This window comes from Trachypithecus francoisi, unplaced genomic scaffold, assembly GCF_009764315.1.
Source record: "Trachypithecus francoisi isolate TF-2019V2 unplaced genomic scaffold, Tfra_2.0 Lachesis_group6, whole genome shotgun sequence".
Taxonomy (NCBI): domain Eukaryota; kingdom Metazoa; phylum Chordata; class Mammalia; order Primates; family Cercopithecidae; genus Trachypithecus; species Trachypithecus francoisi.
Genome location: NW_022681471.1, coordinates 96051234 through 96069469, shown reverse-complemented (window position 1 = coordinate 96069469; position 18236 = coordinate 96051234). Strand labels below are relative to the sequence as shown.

The following is an 18236-nucleotide window of genomic DNA, read 5'->3' as shown; positions in this document are numbered from 1 at the left end:
AATTTTGTTGATTGTTGCAAAGAACCAATTTTTGGTATCATTGACTCTGTCTATTGTTTTTCTGTTTTCTACTTCATTGATTTTCACTGTGATCTTTATTATTTCTTCTTTTTGCTTGCTTTGGGTTTAGGTTTCTCTTCTTTTTTTACTTATTAAGGTAAAAGGTTAGGCAATTCATTGGAGATCTTTCTTTTTTTAAATATAGGCATTTGAAGATATAAAGGTCTTTCTAAACACTGTTTTGTCTCTCTGTCATAAAGTTTGATATATTATGATTCTGTTTTCCTTCTGTTCCTTTCTAATTTCCCTTGCAATTTTTTCTATCACCCATTGGTTATTTAGAAGTGTGTTGTTTAATTTCCAAGTATTTATTGACTTCACAAATTTCCTTTTATTGATTTATAATTTGATTCCAATGTGGTTGGAGGACATATTTTGTATTGTTTTAATCCTTTTATGCTTATTAAGTGTTATTTTGTGACCAAGTGTCTTAATCCATTCTCTGCTGTGACAACAGAATACCTGAGACTCGATAATTTATAAAGAAATGAGGTTTATTTGACTCATAGTTCTGGAGGCTGGGAAGTTCAAGATTGGGTGGCTGCATCTGGTTGGCTTCCAGTGAGGGCTATGTGCTGCATCATAACATGGTGGAGAAGCAGAAGGGGAAGCAGCATGTGCAAAGAAATCAAACACGAGAGGCAGCCTTACTTTATATAACCTTCTCTCATGGTAACTAATACAGTCCCATGAGAGTGAGAACTCACTCCCTGAGAAAGGCATTAACCCCTTTAGTGACCCACTCATTTCTTAAAGGTGCCAGCTCCCAGCATCACCACACTGAGGACCAAGCCTCAACATGAGTTTTGGTGGGGACACACAATATTCAAGCCATGGCACCTGGCATATGGTCTATCCTCAAGAATATTCCTTGTGCACTTCAAAAGAATATATATTTTGCTATTGTTGGATGGGGTATACTATAGATATCAGTTAGGCCCAGTTGGTTGATAATGTTGTTCAATTCTTCTATGTCTCTGCTGATTTTATGTCTAGTTGTTTTATCCATTCTCTAGAGTGGACTATAGAAGTCTTCAACTATTACTGTGGAATTTTTTATTTCTTACTTCAATTCTGTAAGTTTCTGCCTCATGTATTCTGAACTCTGTTGTCAGGTATGTGTATACTTTGTAATTGTTATATCTTCCTGATTAACTAGTGCTTTATAATTATAAAATGTTCTTCTTTGTCTGTAGTAATATTTTTTATCTAATTTTGTCTGTTACTAGTACAGAGACTTTATCTCTCTTATGGTTGCTATTTGCATAATATAATTTTTGTACTTTTACTTCCAACTTTTACTATTTGTGTCTTTGAATCTATGTGTGTTTCTTGTAGATAGCATATAGCTGGGTCTTGTTTTCTATCCCGTATAACTGTGTCTGCCTTTAATTTGGATGTCTAATCCTTTTACATTTTTAATTAAAATTTTTATTGAGATAAGCATATATTCATGTACAGTACTAAGAAATAACCCAGAACAGTCCTTGGTACATTTTGCCTAGTTTTCTCCAACAACAGTAACATTTTGCAAAACTATAGTATAATATTACAATTTGGATATTGTCAGTGGTATAATCTGTAGCTCTTATTTCTATTTCCCCAGCTTCATTTGTAATCGTTTGTGTGTGTGTGTGTGTGTGTGTGTGTGTCTGTGGGTGAGGGGTTTATTAAGTTCTATGTAATGTTATCACCTGTGTAGGATAGTGTATCCACCACCACAGTCAAGGTACTGAACAGTTCCAACAACACAAGTATCACTCATGTTTCCCTTTCACAACTATATCCATATCCCTGCCACCCCCACTGCTGCCACATCCCTAATCTGTGGAAACCACTAATCTGACCTCTACTTTTAAAATTTTGTCATTTCAAAAATGTTATATAAAGAGGACTATGCATCATGTAACCCTTTGGGATTAGCCTTTTTTTTAAACTCAGAAGTATGTGGAACACTTCATGAATTTGCATGTCATTCTTGCACAGAAGTCATGCTAATCTTCTTTGCATCATTGATATTTTAGTGTATGTGCTGCTGAAGTGAGCACAATCATTTGATTTTTAATGTGGTGATTGATATATTTGTATTTAATCTCATATTTTCAATTTGTTTTCTATTTGTCTCATGCCCTTTTGTTCCTCTATGCCTTCTTTACTGCTGTTTTTGTCCTAAATACTTTTTTTTAGTGTGTTATTTAAATTCATTTTTAAATAATTTTTAATTATATTTTTGGGAATACTTTTTTTAGTTGTTCTTCTGGAGGAAGTACAGTATGTTTCTAAACTAAAAACGATGTATTTCAGGTAATACTAACTTAATTCCAGTGAAATACAGAAATTTTGCTTCAATATAGTTCTATTCTATCCCCCCTCTTTTGTGATATTATTATTTATAAATATTACTTCTCTGTATGACATATTTCCAACAGGAAAATTTTTATAATTATTCTTTTGTACAATTGTCTTCTAAATAAATTAAGAGAAGAGAGAAACTACCTTTCTAAAGTTCTTATATTTAAATACATAGTTACTTTTACTCATGCTCTGTATTTTTTGTGTGAATTGGAATTACTGTCTAGTGTTATTTTCTTTCATCCTGAGGAATTTCATTTAGTATTCTTTGTAAGAGAGATCATGTTTATCTGGAAATGTCTTTGTTTTGCCTTCAGTTTTGAAATATAGTTTTGCTAGATATGGGATTCTTGGTTGACAGTTTTTTTTCTTTCAATACTTTGAATATGTCATTCCACTGCATTCTGAGCCTCCATTATTTCTGAAGAGAAATCAGTTGCTAATCAATCAAGCTCTCCTTTCCACTTGTCTGTGATGAATTGCTTTTCTCTTTCTACTTTCAAGATTTTCTCTGTCTTTGCCTTTCAACATCTTGGCTATGATGTGTCTCTGTAAATGTCTTCTAGTTCATCTTACTCGGAATTAATTATGCTTCTTGGGTATGTGGATTAATGTTTTTAATCCATTTGAGGAAGTTTGGGTCATTATATCTTCATTTTTTTGCCTCTTTCTCTTTTCTTCTTTTTGAACTCCCAGTACACATATGTTGGAATACTTAATTGTATCTCACAGGTCTCTCAGGCTCTGCTAATATTTCTTCATTAGTTTTTCTTTCCATTCTTCAGGTTGGACAATTTCTCGTGATTTACCTTCAAATTTGCTGATTCCTTCTTTTGCCACTCAAATCTCTTGTTGAGCCCCTTTGTGTATGTTTTATTTCTGTTATCATTCTTCTTAACTCTAGATTTTTAAGAATGGTCATTAAAAATAATTTCTCTTTGATATTCTGTATTTGATGAGTCATTGTTATATTTTCTTTTTTGTCTTTTACATTTCTATTGTTATATAATAATTGTACATATTTATGGGGTACCTGTGATATTTTGATACAAGCATACAATGTGTAATGGTCAAATCAGTGTAACTCTCACTTCAAACATTTTTGTTTTTTCTTAGGAACCATATTTTCTTTTGATTCTTTAAAGGGGGTTTCCTTTGTATTTTTGGGGCATGTTAATAACACCTACTTTGAAGTCTTTGTCTGGTAAGTCCATCACCTGGGGTCTTTCAGAGAGTTTCTATTGCCTGCTCTTTTTTGTTCTTGTGTATGAGTCACACTGTCCTGTTTTTGTTTTTATTTTTTGCATGTCTCATAACTTTTTATTGAAAGCTGGACAGTTTTGATAATATATTGTAGCAACTCTGGACTCTGATTCCTCTCTCCCCGGGTTTTGTTGTTGCTATTTTTGTTATTTATTTGTTATTTGCTATTATTGTTATTTATTTACTGAAATAACTATATACTGCCTGTCTCTCTGGCAGTGTGCAACCACTGATGTCTCCACTCAATTAAACAAAATCTTGATCTTATTTTTAAGCCTGTGTTTTTTGGAGTCATGTCTGGGTCAGTATAGCATAGAGGTCAGCCAAAGATTTAAACTCCTTGAGCCAATAAGGCTTTTACTGTATGCTGATGGATCTGTGTATGGTTTGGAAAATGGCATTCAAAGTTTAGGCAGTTTGCAAGTCTGTCAGTCTTTACTTTCTGTGCTTTTAGAGTCTCACATTCATTCAGCAAGAAGTAGCTCACTAAGACCCTCTTCAGTCTTTCCTGAGCATAAGCACAGCCATGGTATACATGCAGACTTCCAGATACCTAGGGTTATGTGGGAGCTTACCGAGGCCCACTTTGGCTGTCTTGATCTCTGGATCTTGCTGATACATTTCTTGCTCTTCTGCTGATATGATTGCCTACTGGCCCAGCCAGTAGGGCAATTCCAGGCTAGTTATGATTTTGGTTTTTTCTGATTGTTTATCCCCAAGATTGCTATTGTTTTCAACCATGGGTTTTTCCATCCTCCATTCCATATCACATTAGCCCTTCCAGCCATGGAGCTGCTGGTCCTCAAGGCCTGCCCTGCCCTGGTAGAACTACAGTGGCATGAAGCTGGGTGGAACAGCATGAACAGTCTTGGACAAAAATAACAATCCCTCTCTATTCTTACCAAGATTCAATCATTTTTCATGAATAAATGCTTCTCATTTTTTTGTTTTGTTTTTGGTCAATTTCCGGATTCCTGAAATGGTTATTTTTGACAATTTTATCCAGTTTTATTTTTGCTTTTTGGGATGAGGATTTGGTGAACTTCTTGCTCAGCTATTCTGGAAGTCCTGCCCTAGTAATGGCCATCTGAGGCTGTGTTTGCCATACACAACACCCAAATGGAATGCTTCTTAGAACATAGTTGTTCATATCCAGAGTAGTGTCTGCACATTGTGGGCAGGGCAAGGGTGGAGCAAGTTCCAGTGATATGCCTCCATAATGTCTCATCAGCTTTCAAAAGGAGACTTACAAAGAGATTGAGCATCCTGTATTCAGAGGGAAGATAAGCAATCAATGCCCAAGAAATTTGCCATTCCATGTGGCAGTAAATGTGAAGGCTGGTGTGTATGGAGGCTCCACACATCCAATTGAGGAATGGTCTTTATGATGGGAAATCGAGAAGAAGGGGGGAACATTTTCCTTCCTAAAACATTAACTGTGGGAAATGAGAGGATGGAATACCACCTGTGAGGGACATTTCCAGTTTAAAAAAATTACTAAGGAATATGTTTCTCATCCTCTTTATATGCTTGTATATCTAAAAATACTTCTGTGTCTCTTTGTCCATTGTTCAACTCAGTGGTCTCTCTGGGTCAGGCTGTAAATATATCAGTGAAGCTGGACATCCTTCATAGTTGGAAGGAATGATGGCTCTTGTAGCATCGTGAGAGGTCTCTATGTATCTGTGTGTGTTCAATAGGAAACCCCTTCCCACACAAAGCTTCTCAGAGTACTAGAGCTGCTATATGCAAATGAAGCTCTTTGATGTGTATTTTCAATTAATTACTGACTCTTGCACAGGATAAATGAAGTTTTTTTTCCCCGTTACCAGCTTTAATTCATAGGTTATAATGCTAATGAAGGTTGGCTTTTTTTTTTGATGTTGCTTCTATTTTTCTCATTGTCTTTTCCTTATTTTACTAATTACCTGTGCAATGACATGGTATCTAAATTGATCTAAAGGCATCATTCTAAATTTTAAAAACCAACATTAAAAAAAAAGTAATCCCCACAAGTGTCTTATGAATGAGGGTGAGCATTTAATTAATTACCATGCAGAAACCACATGTCAATTGCCGAACAATTGCCTGAAGGGAGCAGCAACTCACATAACCCCATTTTGGAAAAGTAGATATGTTTTTATTTTATCTTTCTCAGTTTTAGCTGGTGTTTTAAAGAGATGTGATTTTGCAGCTTTGGGGATCACTCGTCTATTTCAGGAAATTGTCAGAACCAAGAACTGGAGGAATTCAGGAAGAGGGCTCTAGAGCTCTGTTCTAAAAAATATTGTAGAAGCAGAGTCTTTGGTTTTTAATGGCCAAGCTCTGTCCATTTTGTGAGCAAATGTCACAGTAAAAGACAGAAATACAGCTCAGAGAATAGCTTCAGAAGACAAATGGCAGGGGAGGTCCAGGTAGCTATAACTTAGTGCTTTAGTCATCTTTAATGGAAATGGAGCCTCTAGCCAAGCCTAATATATAATGTATCATAAAACATATGTCTGTCAGTCTCCCAGGTACAATAAATAGGGAAAACACAGACCTCAAAGGGAGGCTATGGCATGCCTTGCAGAGGGGCTCAAATTACTTGGCTTGTTGTGGGGGGTTGAATGCTGTGGGGGACGAATGATGTAATGTATATTTTTAGTGTTTCTAAGAAATGACTGTCTCCAGCCCTGTTCCGGTGGGCTGTGGGAGAGGGAATGGAAAGGGAGGGGCTGGGTTTATAGACCTGCATGGGAAAATTGAGTTGAATGCCCGTTTTACAGGTGATTAATCTCTTTCTTTTTTCTTTGGAGTGTAGTACAGCAAAGAAGAGATGGGACACATTCAACTTATGGCATTTTCCAGAATGCCCACCAACTTCTTTTCATTTCACTGTTGCTTTTTCCCTGGTGAAACAGCAGCCCAAAGCACCCTAGTAAGGACCAGCTGTCTGATCCTGTGCTGAAGAGCTCTGGTTACTCTCCCTCAGCAGGGGCTCAGCCACTGTCTGAATTTCCTGTGGTCCCAGTATGTTCTGCCTCTGAGATGGACAATCCTTCTGGGTAGATTCTTATCTTTTTCCACTACTGAGCCTACTTCTTTGAGTACCAGTTCTTCATATGAGCTGCAAAATCTTGGGTGTAACCTCTATGACTCTCAGTTTTCTAATTTGTGTAATGGGAAGAATAAGCTATCTCTCTGGGACTCAAATACAGGTCTGCTTATTTCAACTCTAAAGCATGTTCTATGGCTTGCCATAGATCCCCATGCTCAAAATGTCATCTCTGCTGTGTTTTTCTAGATTATGTCCTGCCTTTCCTTAGAAAAGCCTGCTGAAGTCCTCTCAAAATGAATTAAACCAGCTCCATTCATTCTGTTTATGCCAGGAATTCTCAATACTTCTTGATCTTTCTATTGTCCTACCTCTCCTGTGTCTCAGCACACAGGTAAGTATGTGCTTAAGCATAAGCATGTGCACACACAAGTGCACATACACATTCATGCTCATACACAGCCCTACACAGTGTCAAGAGAGTGGCTCTTTGTGTGATGTGATTGGAAGTTATATTGAGATCAGATCTGATTTTTTGCCCTAAAATGTGAGGAAACCAGCCCTTTATTCAAATGTGAAAGCCTCATTCTTTTGATTCATGATGGTTTTTCCATGCAAGTTCTGCTAGAAATGACTAAATTATCCCCTCATACTTTGCATGCATGGGCATAGGTGAGATCCTTGGAGAATAGGGGTGGGTTGCTGTCAGAGGAGTGGGTGGGTACCTAAGTCCAACCTGACTCACTTGTCAATGCCAGTGTTTCTCAGGATCAGCCCAGTCTACACAGCTGCGTCTGGTTTGTTGATGTTATTGTCACTTATGAGCATTTAAGCATGTTCACACTTGCCCAGTTTCTCAGTGATTTTAAAGCTCTCTTCAGAGCTTGAGCCCTCATTTTTTCCTTTGGCTATCTCTTCTAATACTGTTTATATGGAAATTTATTTGGTAGAATGACTTTAACTTTTTGACTGTGACCCAGTGTAAGAAATACATTTTACACACAAGCATGCGTACAAATATATCGATGACTAAAACAAGGCTTTTCCAAAACTATACTAACCTTTCCTATATTCCAGGTCGAATGAATCTTGGCTTATTCTATTCTATTCCATTTAAAAATGATGTCCTTGACTACTGTGGCAAAATTATTTACCAAACTGATTTCTTCATCTGTGTATACAGCTAGACTACAATTTCTAGCATCCCTCGTGGTTTGATGTGGTCAAGGCACTGAGTTCTCACTAATAAAACGTGATCAGCAATGACCTGTGCATCTTTCAGGTATGACTCATAATTCCATGTGGAATCCACCAAGCCTTTTTCCAATTCACTGGCTTGATACAGACAAACATGGTGGATATAGACAGAACATTTGTGTCCTCCCAATTAATATGTTGAAATACTAACCCACTATGTAATGGTATTAAGAGGTGGGGGCTTTTGGGAAGTGGTTAGGTCACAAGAGTGGAGCGCTTTTAAATGGGATTAGTGCACTTACAAAAGAGAACCCAGAGAAGTCTCTTCCCTCTTTTAGCCATGTGAGGATGCAATGAGAAGTTGGCCATCTGCAACCTAGAAGAGGGCCCTCCCCAGAACCTGAGAATGCTGACACCCTGATGTCTGACTTCCAGTCTCCAGAACTGTGAGAAATAAATGTATAATTTTATAAGCCACCTAGTCTATGGTAATTTGTTATAGTGGCCCAAATTAAGACATGTGGAACTCTTGGAAGCTACTTGTTAAAGATGGCAGTGCCTCAAGATGAAGTGAGCCTTAACCTCAGCCCGTGAATATCTGCCTAGAATACACATTTTGAACTTTATGTGAGACGCTAATAAGCTTCTATTGTTTTGTATCACTATTCATTTGGTTCTTATTATACCAGCTAACATTATCCTAACGAATTTACTGTCAATAGATTCATCAATTGACTCTGTTTTTACAACTACACATATCATCTTGGCTATTTTTTGAGAGATAAAAGTTTACATTTATTTACTGATATTTGTAGAAATTGTGTAAGTATACAAGAGTAATGATTATAATCACATATGAAGGTAGGGTGACCATATAATTTGTTATTCAAGTGCAACCATTTCTAGAGTGAAAGGGATTATTAATCATGGCTCTAGGACAATAGATGGAAAATGACATTGTCCTCAACAAACTGGAACATATGATCAACCATTATAAAGGGTACAGAGTGGGAGGAAGAATGGGGACTTTTTAAATTATATTTTTAAAAGTATTGGTCTATGGTGAATTGGAAACAAAAACAGTTACTTCTTTACCACAGGTAGTTTAAAAGCTGCCTTAAAGACTGAAGAATGGCAAACCACAGACGTGAGACACAGAACTTGGCGAAAATGCTTTCAGGGATGCTCAAGAGACTCACTCCCTTGGAACTGTTGGCCAATCCAAAGTCCAGGCATGGGAGCCAGAGCCTGTAAGAGAGGTCTGGACGGACCTCAGATATGAGCATTGGAGCTCCATGTCACTCAATCCTGAGGACAGAGCTGGTTCCTCCGTCTTTTTTAGTTTAAAGTTTTCCAAATAGTGACTTTCCTTAGCACCTGCCACCACTCTTTGATCCCTCTGCATCCACCAGACCCACAAGCAGCACTTTGCTATTGAAGAAACCAAAGCACTGTACTAAACAGATTGTTGGAGTACAGTTGTCAGAATATGTCTATGACAAGTATTTGGGCCTACATCTGCAGGCCACTGATACTTCACCTAATCATCTTGTGCTCACAGCCCAGCATTTCTAAAAATAGCAACTGTGGGTTGTGATAGTGAGAGGTTAAACTTGATTAGTGTGGAGACTTCTTCTTATAGAACTTTGAATGAAGCAAAATTCCCTGCCTGGGATTTAGAACAAGTAAAGGGACTTCCTTAAGAATGGTCAAAGTATACTCCGCCCTTCCCATTACTGATGCTTTCAGGGATTTTTAGGGTTTTGAGGTCCCTGATTATTGTTCTTAAACTCTGGATAAACTCACAGTGTAGAATTAGCCTGAACAGGAGACAGGCTTCCTGGCAAGTTACGAATACCTTCATCCCTGGGGGGAAAATCAATAGAAGAATCTATGGGATTGCCATTCTTCTATTTTGTCCCTGTAGCCCTTCAGTCTTCCTCTCCCAAAGGCCTGGCATTGCTAAAGTTCCTTTGCTGGACTTCTTACACAGTGCTGACTTGAGATGAGTGACTTATGTTTTTCATCTGTCACCTTCTTTCCCATCCTGCTGGGGGGATACTAATAACACCTTTACTCTGTAAGCCCTAAAACTCCCCAGGCGGTTCCAGTGTGCAGCCAGGGCTGAGAACCACCTTTGGACCCTGCAGGCAGATCAGTGCTTCTCAAGCTCTCTGTCCATATCAATCACCAGGAGATCTTGTTAAAATACAGATTCTGTCTCACTAGATCTGGGATGGTCCCAAGATTCAGCACTTCTAACATGCTACCAGGTGATGTCTTTTGCCGCTGGTCCTCAGACCACATGTTGAGTAGCAAGGAGGCAGGTGATCTGGTGAGACTGCTATTCATTATCAGATGCTGCAGGCTCTCTTCTGGTAGAATTAGAGTCAGGCATCATTTTTCATGCCTCTTATGTTTATTGGGTTATGTAGCTCTATTCCACAAGATAGGCCCCATGAGGATTAGCATCCATCTCCAGACAAGGTGGGATACTTTTACCAGACTCTGATAGTCTGGGAACCTTGATGTTTGGATAATCAGGTTACTTGGGGTCTTACTGCATTTGCGCTACTGTAAAAAAATACCACAGACTGGGTAATTTAGAAACAATAGAAATGTATTTCTCACAGTTTTAGAGACTGGGAAGTCCAAGATCAAGGCACTGGTGAGGGCTGCTTTCTGCTTTCAAGATAGTGCCTTCTTTCTGCATCCTCTGGAGGAGATGAATGCTGTGTTCTCACATGGCAGAAGGGACAGAAGTGCAAGAGAGGGCTGTCTTCAACCTCAATCCCTTTTATAAAGGTGCTAATCCCATTTGTGAGGGCTCTGCCCTCATGACCTAATCATCTCCCAAAGGCCACATCTATACCTCTTAATATTGTTGCATTGGGGATTAAGTTTCAAAACATAAGGAGGGGACATCATCACTCAAACTACAGAACCTAGTGATAATTTTTAGATTCTTTGCTCAGGTAGAATTCACTGTTAATGTAGCCATCCTTAAACCTTTCCGAAGTTTTTAGTTTGAAAATTTCTCTAACAAATAACCTACCCTACGAAATACTTTACACCATACATTCACAGAAGGAATCATACTATATTGGCACCCAGAGGGTCTTGGAACCCAGCTCACCCACCACTCTGCATTTGTGGAGACTGGAGAAACTGCAGACTCATCCCTAGTATTGAAATATAATTTTCAAAATGTTAAGAACAGGACTTTTACACAAATATAGAATGAATGCTGTCAAAGATTTTATCCATCTCATTAATTAATGAGAGAGTCAACAAGATAGTAAGGTTGTCTCAAAGGACAGATATTTATGTATAGTCAGTCAAAGGAATGATGAAATAAATTTGCCACTAGATACAAAACTGGCAAATGTCTTATGGGACCGTAAAACTGTAGCTAGTGGGGTCATCTTCTCTACTGGACAAAAATATACAAATTCACAACTAAATTCAGTGTCTGGGCTCCAATTAGATAGAAATAGCAAAACCAAACATAAGTGCATTCTCCTATGCAATCAAATAATTCTGGGTGAGCCTGCTTAAAATGGCATTGAAGGGACATGCAGTCATTTTCTTGCATTAGTTCCCAGTTTGGGATATATATATATATATATATATATATATATATATATTTAACACTGGGCAGAACTTGAACCAGCATCAGGATCCCAGTGCACTTTTAAACTTCTCTGCTCTTGTGTATCAGTAATAACATCATGTTTGGCAGCTGTTTTGAAGCATTTCCCCACCAAAACAATGATATCAGTTGACAGTAACATGTGTGATACACTCCCCTGGGCTTGCCTGTGGTTATATGGGATCTCTAACCCAACCCTTTTTTCTCCTACTAGAGAAAGCATATGTAAATGTGTGACCTTGTTATTACTATAAGATATATATATATATATATATATATATCACTATTACTACTTATATGATATATATTATATATATTTGCTTTTTACTTAAGAAACTATTCTTAAACTTTGCTACTTAAACTATTATTTTAAAAAAAGCTTTCTTCACAGCTTACACCATAGCTGACCTCAACATATTAGCGTGACATGACATGGCTTTAGGAAAGATAAAGTATGAGATGCAAAGCTCCCATGTTTTACAAAATCCCATTCTGCCTTACTTCAATTTGTTTCTGTTTCTTTGTGACTGGCCTTGCCTTGTGCTGTGGAATCTCAAATTCCATGCACTTGGCCTGACAGCAAGAAGTGCTGGAACATATGTTGTTTGAGACATATTGAGTAATCCTTAACCATTTACTGCCCACCCAACAATGATGGCCTTGTGGTCACAGGGGACATTTGGCAAGCTTCGCTAATGCCTGATGAACTCTAGTTCATCACATAGCATCTGCCAAGCCTAAATTTCAGCTATTCCACAGTGATGAGGATGCATTTTAAAAATCATCTGGGTCACATGTCTCAGTGGTTTTCCTCTGCTGAGATGATGTTCAGGCTTGTGGTGGCTTCAGGATTATTGTAAGCACCCTTTGTCTGGACATGTCCTGAAACTCGGCAGAGGCCTTCTCTGAACATGTCCTGTACCCTGTGACCTTGTCCCTCTGTCTATGACTGATTGATGAGTGAAAGAGAGTAGAAACCCAACTCCATTGAGATTGGTGAGGCTCTCTCTCTTAAAAATTTGGACCTTGGAACAGAGAGAGACAGCACTTGGAGAGGTGTTGGCACTGAGTCCTTGCTGAACATAGCTTTTTGCTAATTTGTTTTTAGTTTTCATGCTGTAGTTAAGTACAAAGACCTTTCCAACACGTCATCTAAAGATCATTTCACCCACTGCTGGGTTTGGCCAGCATTCTCTTGTCTTTCTCTTCAGCAATGGTGAAGTGGATACCTTTTCACTGAGGAAGACAAATCCGTGGTTTGTTGCCTTTGCTAATAACAAAAATGTTGGAAAGCCAGGTGGCAAAGCTGTTGCCATTGGCATGTTTCACCTGAACCACATTAAAACAACCAGAATGTCTTTCTCTCTAAGTGACACCATTTCTTCCCAGGCTAGTACCTACATGATCAGAAGCGCTTGAGTAAATATACTATAGAAATGATCCCTGAAAGTACAGTAGTTCCCTTTATCTGTGGTTTCCCTTTCTGGGGGTCTTGAACATATCCCTGTGGATAAGGGAGAGACTAGTGTATAGTCTTCAGTCACAGCTCTTTAGAAATTCAGTGAATGCCACCTAAGGGCCCTGGAACTGCCTGAGGCTCACCTCATCTGGTAAGCTAACAATTCCTTTGACTCTGAGATATGTTGAGGGTTTTTCTACTAAATTTCCCTCAATCTTTTGTTGTTGTTGTTGTTATTAATTTTGTAAAAGTTGTTTTCAGTTGTTTAAAAGTGAGAACACATTAACAGAGACCACTACAAAGTAATAGAGTAGATGGAGGCTGGACTGACTTGAGTTAAGGAAACTTTGGTTCTAGCCCTAACTGTGTCACTCATGTGGTGTGACTGTGAATAAGCCATGTGCATTCTCCAAACCTTTATTTCCTCTACCATAATAAAAGGGGGTAAACCAGAAGAGCTTTAAGTTGATGCCGTTTTTTCAAGTGACTCCAAAACTGTTTGACATCCTTCCATTGAGACATGGGGCTATGTTTCCTCTTTTTGAATCTAGGTGGGCTTGTGACTGTTTCAACCAATAGAGAGTGGCAGAAGTGATACTGTGTGACTTCTGAGCCTGGGTCCTATAAGGCAATGCAGCTTCTGCCTTGTTTGCTGAGACCCTTGTGCTGCAGCCCTAAGCCACCATGTAAGAAGTTTGGCTACACTATGGTAGCCTCACCGTGATGAAGCACAAACCACATCCAGGGACCACATGTTGGTGTTATAGTTGAGTCACAGCTAAGTTCTTTGCCAACAGCCATTATCAACTGTTAACTATGTGAATGGCCATCTTGGATGTCCAGTCCAAGCTAGCCTTCAGATGACATCTGCCTACAATCACACGACAGATCCCATCGTGAGAACAGTCCAGACAAACCTTTCCAAAATTCTTGGCCCAAATTCTCCTTATAGCTCCATCTGACTCTAATAAAATGGTTGTTTTATAGCAATAAATTTGGAGGTTGTTTATTACACAGCCAGAATCATGGAAACTGTTACTCTCTGGCCTTGACACTACTTTACACCCTTCCTCCCTTCTTCGCTCTGTCCATCCAGCCAGCACTTTTAAAGATATGACTGTACATGGCACTGGGACCTCAAAGATGAATCAATAACTGTTCATGGCTTTGCAGAGCTTCCAGAGTACATGGGAAGGAGAGGACCGGCATAAATTAAACCAGCTCAAACCACAGGATGTATTACAAAAGAGTAGCATGACAGCATGGGGAGCAAGCACTGGAAACTTTGTATTTGGAATGGTTAAATCTGACTGGTAAGCAAGATTCCTAAGGTCCTGGATCTCATGAGGGGCTATTGTAATAAAAGAGACAATCAATAAATTACTAAACAAGGGAATACATTAGCAATGGGGAGGATGGAGTGGGGTGAGTGAGGCTGAAGCATGGGAAGTCAATTATGAGGCTGAGGTAAAGTGCAGGTGAGCAAGGAACAGAAGGGAACAGGGTGAGTGAAATGGAAGAAGGCTGGCAGGAAAGCCAAGCAGCAAGGGGCACTAGACTGGGCTTGGCAATTGATTGAAGTGTCTAGTCTGGGTTGGCTGCCTCACATCATTTCTAGACTCATCCACCCTCTTGGTTGGAGGGTGCATTGCCCTTCCAAGGGGCTGTCCTTGGACTCTACTGAAAACCTCCATCTCAAATCCTGCCTTTGTGAAAGACTGTGAAAACGTCATTCACATGAAGGTGTTAGTGACCAATAGTAAGATTTAATGTGTTATATTTTCCTAGGACATCAGTAGTCTAACATGTTAAACTAAAGGAATGAAACCCTAAGAATCAGAATGTCTGTAATTGACAAGAGGGGACTGTGTATTACTCAAGTCAGCCTGAGTCAAAAGGGGGTAAATGCAGCAGGGCTGTACGAGGGACCATTCAATCCCTTTCTCTTTATCCCCTAGCTTTCTATGTATCTTCTCTTTCATTCTCTCTGTGGCTCGGCATCATTCTCTCTTTCAGGTTGAATGGCTTTTTTTTTTCTGCTTCTCTGAACACGTGGGCCAAACACGGGAGCCCCAAATGGTGCCCTTGGCCCTGAAGTTTGCATTGTCTTACAAGTCCATCACCTGTAGTTAACTACTGACCCAGTTCAGTCCCGCTTCCAAAGAGGGACTGAGCAAGAGACCATAGCCCAGCTTGGATCCAAGTCTTCCCCATTACACTGAGCTGTGAGCAGGCTTGTGGGGCTCCATGGCAAGTCAGGAGCAGGTTGTGTGGCAGAAGGTTGCCTGAGCAGAGCCCTGCATGAGGAGGAGACAGTGGTCACCTCTGTTGCACTAGAGGGAGCCTTTGGTGAAGGGCACCCCAAGATGCATATTCCATCTGATGTATGATTACTCATAAGGCATAATTTGTCCTCAGTATTTATTCGGGAGACTATTGGCAGCTATTGCTAGAAACATTCTTCCCCTAGCTACACTGTTCCAAAAGGAGATGGAAAAGATCAGTGACAGCTGGTGGCTTGTTTCAATTCTTTTAAGTTTTAGATGAGTGTAGTTTTCTGTTAATTAGCCTCCAGGAAAGCCCTCCTTTGCTTTGTCTCCTGTGATGGAGCAATGGGCATTTCATTCTAGACATGGTGGCACTTTCTCTGCAATTTTGCTTGCCTTGTTTTCCCAGAAATTAAGGTGGCTGCATTCCCTGTTGACCCAGTTGCTACAATAAAGAAGAGAGTCTAGTGCTTCTGAGAAAATCCTGCCCACTCAAACCTCAGGGGGCAGGGAGCAAGGCACTAGCCATCATTGAGTTCCTATAGTGTGCCAGGCACTGTGCCAGGAACAGTCCCACCAACCTCCTCCACTGATCTTACAGCAACGATGTGATGCTCAGCAAGGAGAACTCCCATGTGGTGGATGGGTTTGTAACCACAACCACACAGGTTCTTATTTAGATTTTTTTTTTTCTATACATGGCATCATAATGGTTGTTTTTTGGAACATGGAGTTATAGGGTTATTAGATACCTTGTTTGAAGTAACGCAGCATAACTGTATTAGGAAATAACCTTCCCCTTGAATCTTCTGATACTTCTAAGTGGGGATGGTATGTGTCTATGGAGGATTTGCTAGGAAGGGAGGATCTTCATTTTTGGAGGATGAGGGAACCGCAAGAAGTGGAACCTCAAATGGAAGGTCTAAATTTCCTTTGTTTGAACTTAGATTTTCTTCTAAGAGAGCTTTAACATTTGAAAATCTTGCTTCTCGGAATGGAATAACTCCTTTAATAGGCTTCAAACAGAAAATTGCACAGTAGTGTGCACCTTCTTGGGTTGACTAATCATTGTTTAATGGCTATAATGGAATTGCTGGCCACTTTTGAACCTTCTAGCATTAATCGCCGGTTTCCTACACTGGAGAACTTCTCAGGAGGAAGGTAAGCAGGAAATACTAATGTTGGTATTTAACTCAAAAGCTGTAAATAGCTGGAAATTCTGTAGCCATAAAAGATTGCTGAAATCTATTGAATACATCAATCACACAATATGCTTTATTTATTTTTCACAATTATCTTAACTGTAAGCAGTGTTATTCCAGCTTTAGAAAGAAGGGAATTTTAGGTTCAGAAGCTAAGTAACTTTCTCTGGAGAAGCATAAGAGGGTAGAGCTTAATAAAAATAGATTCAAATGCTGACTTATTGCTTGTTAGATAAAGGATCTTTGCCTCAGTTTTCTCATCTATAAAATGGTGATCAGAGTCTCATCTGTAAAATCATGATCAGAGTCATCTATTTCACAAGGTTTGAGTGAAGATGAAATAAGTTGCTATATGCTTGGCTCCCTCTCTGACTACTCCACAAGGCCACACAGTTCATAAGGAGCAAACCTTAGACTTGAACCCAGGGCCACTGGATTCACATTGCCTTCCTTGGTGAGATTTTGATTTTAAAATGAGGATAGACTGGTCAAGGAAAAGGTCTGTGGCTCAGAGTCGGCCCCCACATTTAACTGATGGGTGACAACCATCCCTCTTCCCCATACCTACATACATACATGCATAATTCTTTAAGAACATGTGGCTGGGCGCGGTGGCTTACGCCTGTAATTCCAGCACTTTGGGAGGCCGAGGCGGGTGGATCACGAGGTCGGGAGATCGAGGCCATCCTGTCTAACACGGTGAAACACCGTCTCTACTAAAAATACAAAAAAAAAAAAATTAGCCGGGCGTGGTGGCGAGCGCCTGTAATCCCAGCCACTGGGAGGCTGAGGCAGGAGAATGGCGTGAACCCAAGAGGCGGAGCTTGCAATGAGCCCAGATCGCGCCACTGGACTCCTGCCTGGGCAACAGGGTGAGACTCCGTCTCAAAAAAAAAAAAAAAAAAAAAGAACACGCGTGTATGGATTTAAGGAGAGTTATATTAGGGTAGAGCAAGACAAATCATGCAATGATGTGCAATGTATACTTATTGACAGATGTTAGTTCTGCTAGGCAATCCTTTTGTTGTTACTTGTTTTTATTCATAAATCAACTTCATTGAAGTATAATTTATATATAATAAAATGAACCTTTTTTTGATAAGTTTTGACAAATGTATACATCTGTGAAACCACCATGACAATCAACTGATGAAGCAATCTCATTGTACCAGAAAGTTCTCTCATGCCCTTTGTAGTAATTCCCCCACCCTTGGCCATAGGTAATCACAAATCTGTTATCCCGATAGTTTCTATCTCTCTGAATTTCATCAAAAGGAAGTCACATATTTGTACTTTTTTTCTGCTTTCTTTTACTTAACATAGTGTCTGAATTTCATCCATCTTGTTTTGTTGATGAGTAGTTTATTCCTTTTTATTGCTGTATAGTATTTCATTGTGTTTCTATGCACATGTGTTTCTCCATTCATCCTGGCCAGCAATTATTCAGCAAGGTTAGAGCCAGATAGTACCACCTTAGACCTGGGCAACTGGAACCCATCTCTGGCCCTGTGCTTCAGATGACTTCACTCTGGCCCTCTTGCAAACACGTTCTTCCCCATGAGTTAGAATGATTGTCAGGCCAAGGGGATGTGACCACCTGGAACCCTTGCCTGGTTACACAGAACCAGAGAATCCCCTGCTTAAATGGCCATGAGTCTGCTTCCAGGGCCTGCATAGGCCGTTCCCCTGGATTAGTCCTCCCGAGGGTAGACAGTGATATACCCCCAAGCCTGAAGCAGGGTGGTCA

At 39.5% G+C, this 18236-nt stretch overlaps 1 non-coding gene across 1 annotated transcript; it reads right to left on the bottom strand.

Moving 5' to 3' along the window:
* Window positions 1-2001: 2001 nt before the first annotated feature.
* Window positions 2002-2108, bottom strand: LOC117078610. The gene has a single exon (XR_004435058.1). It is a non-coding gene; the product is annotated as a U6 spliceosomal RNA (small nuclear RNA).
* Between the last annotated feature and the right edge of the window lie 16128 nt (window positions 2109-18236).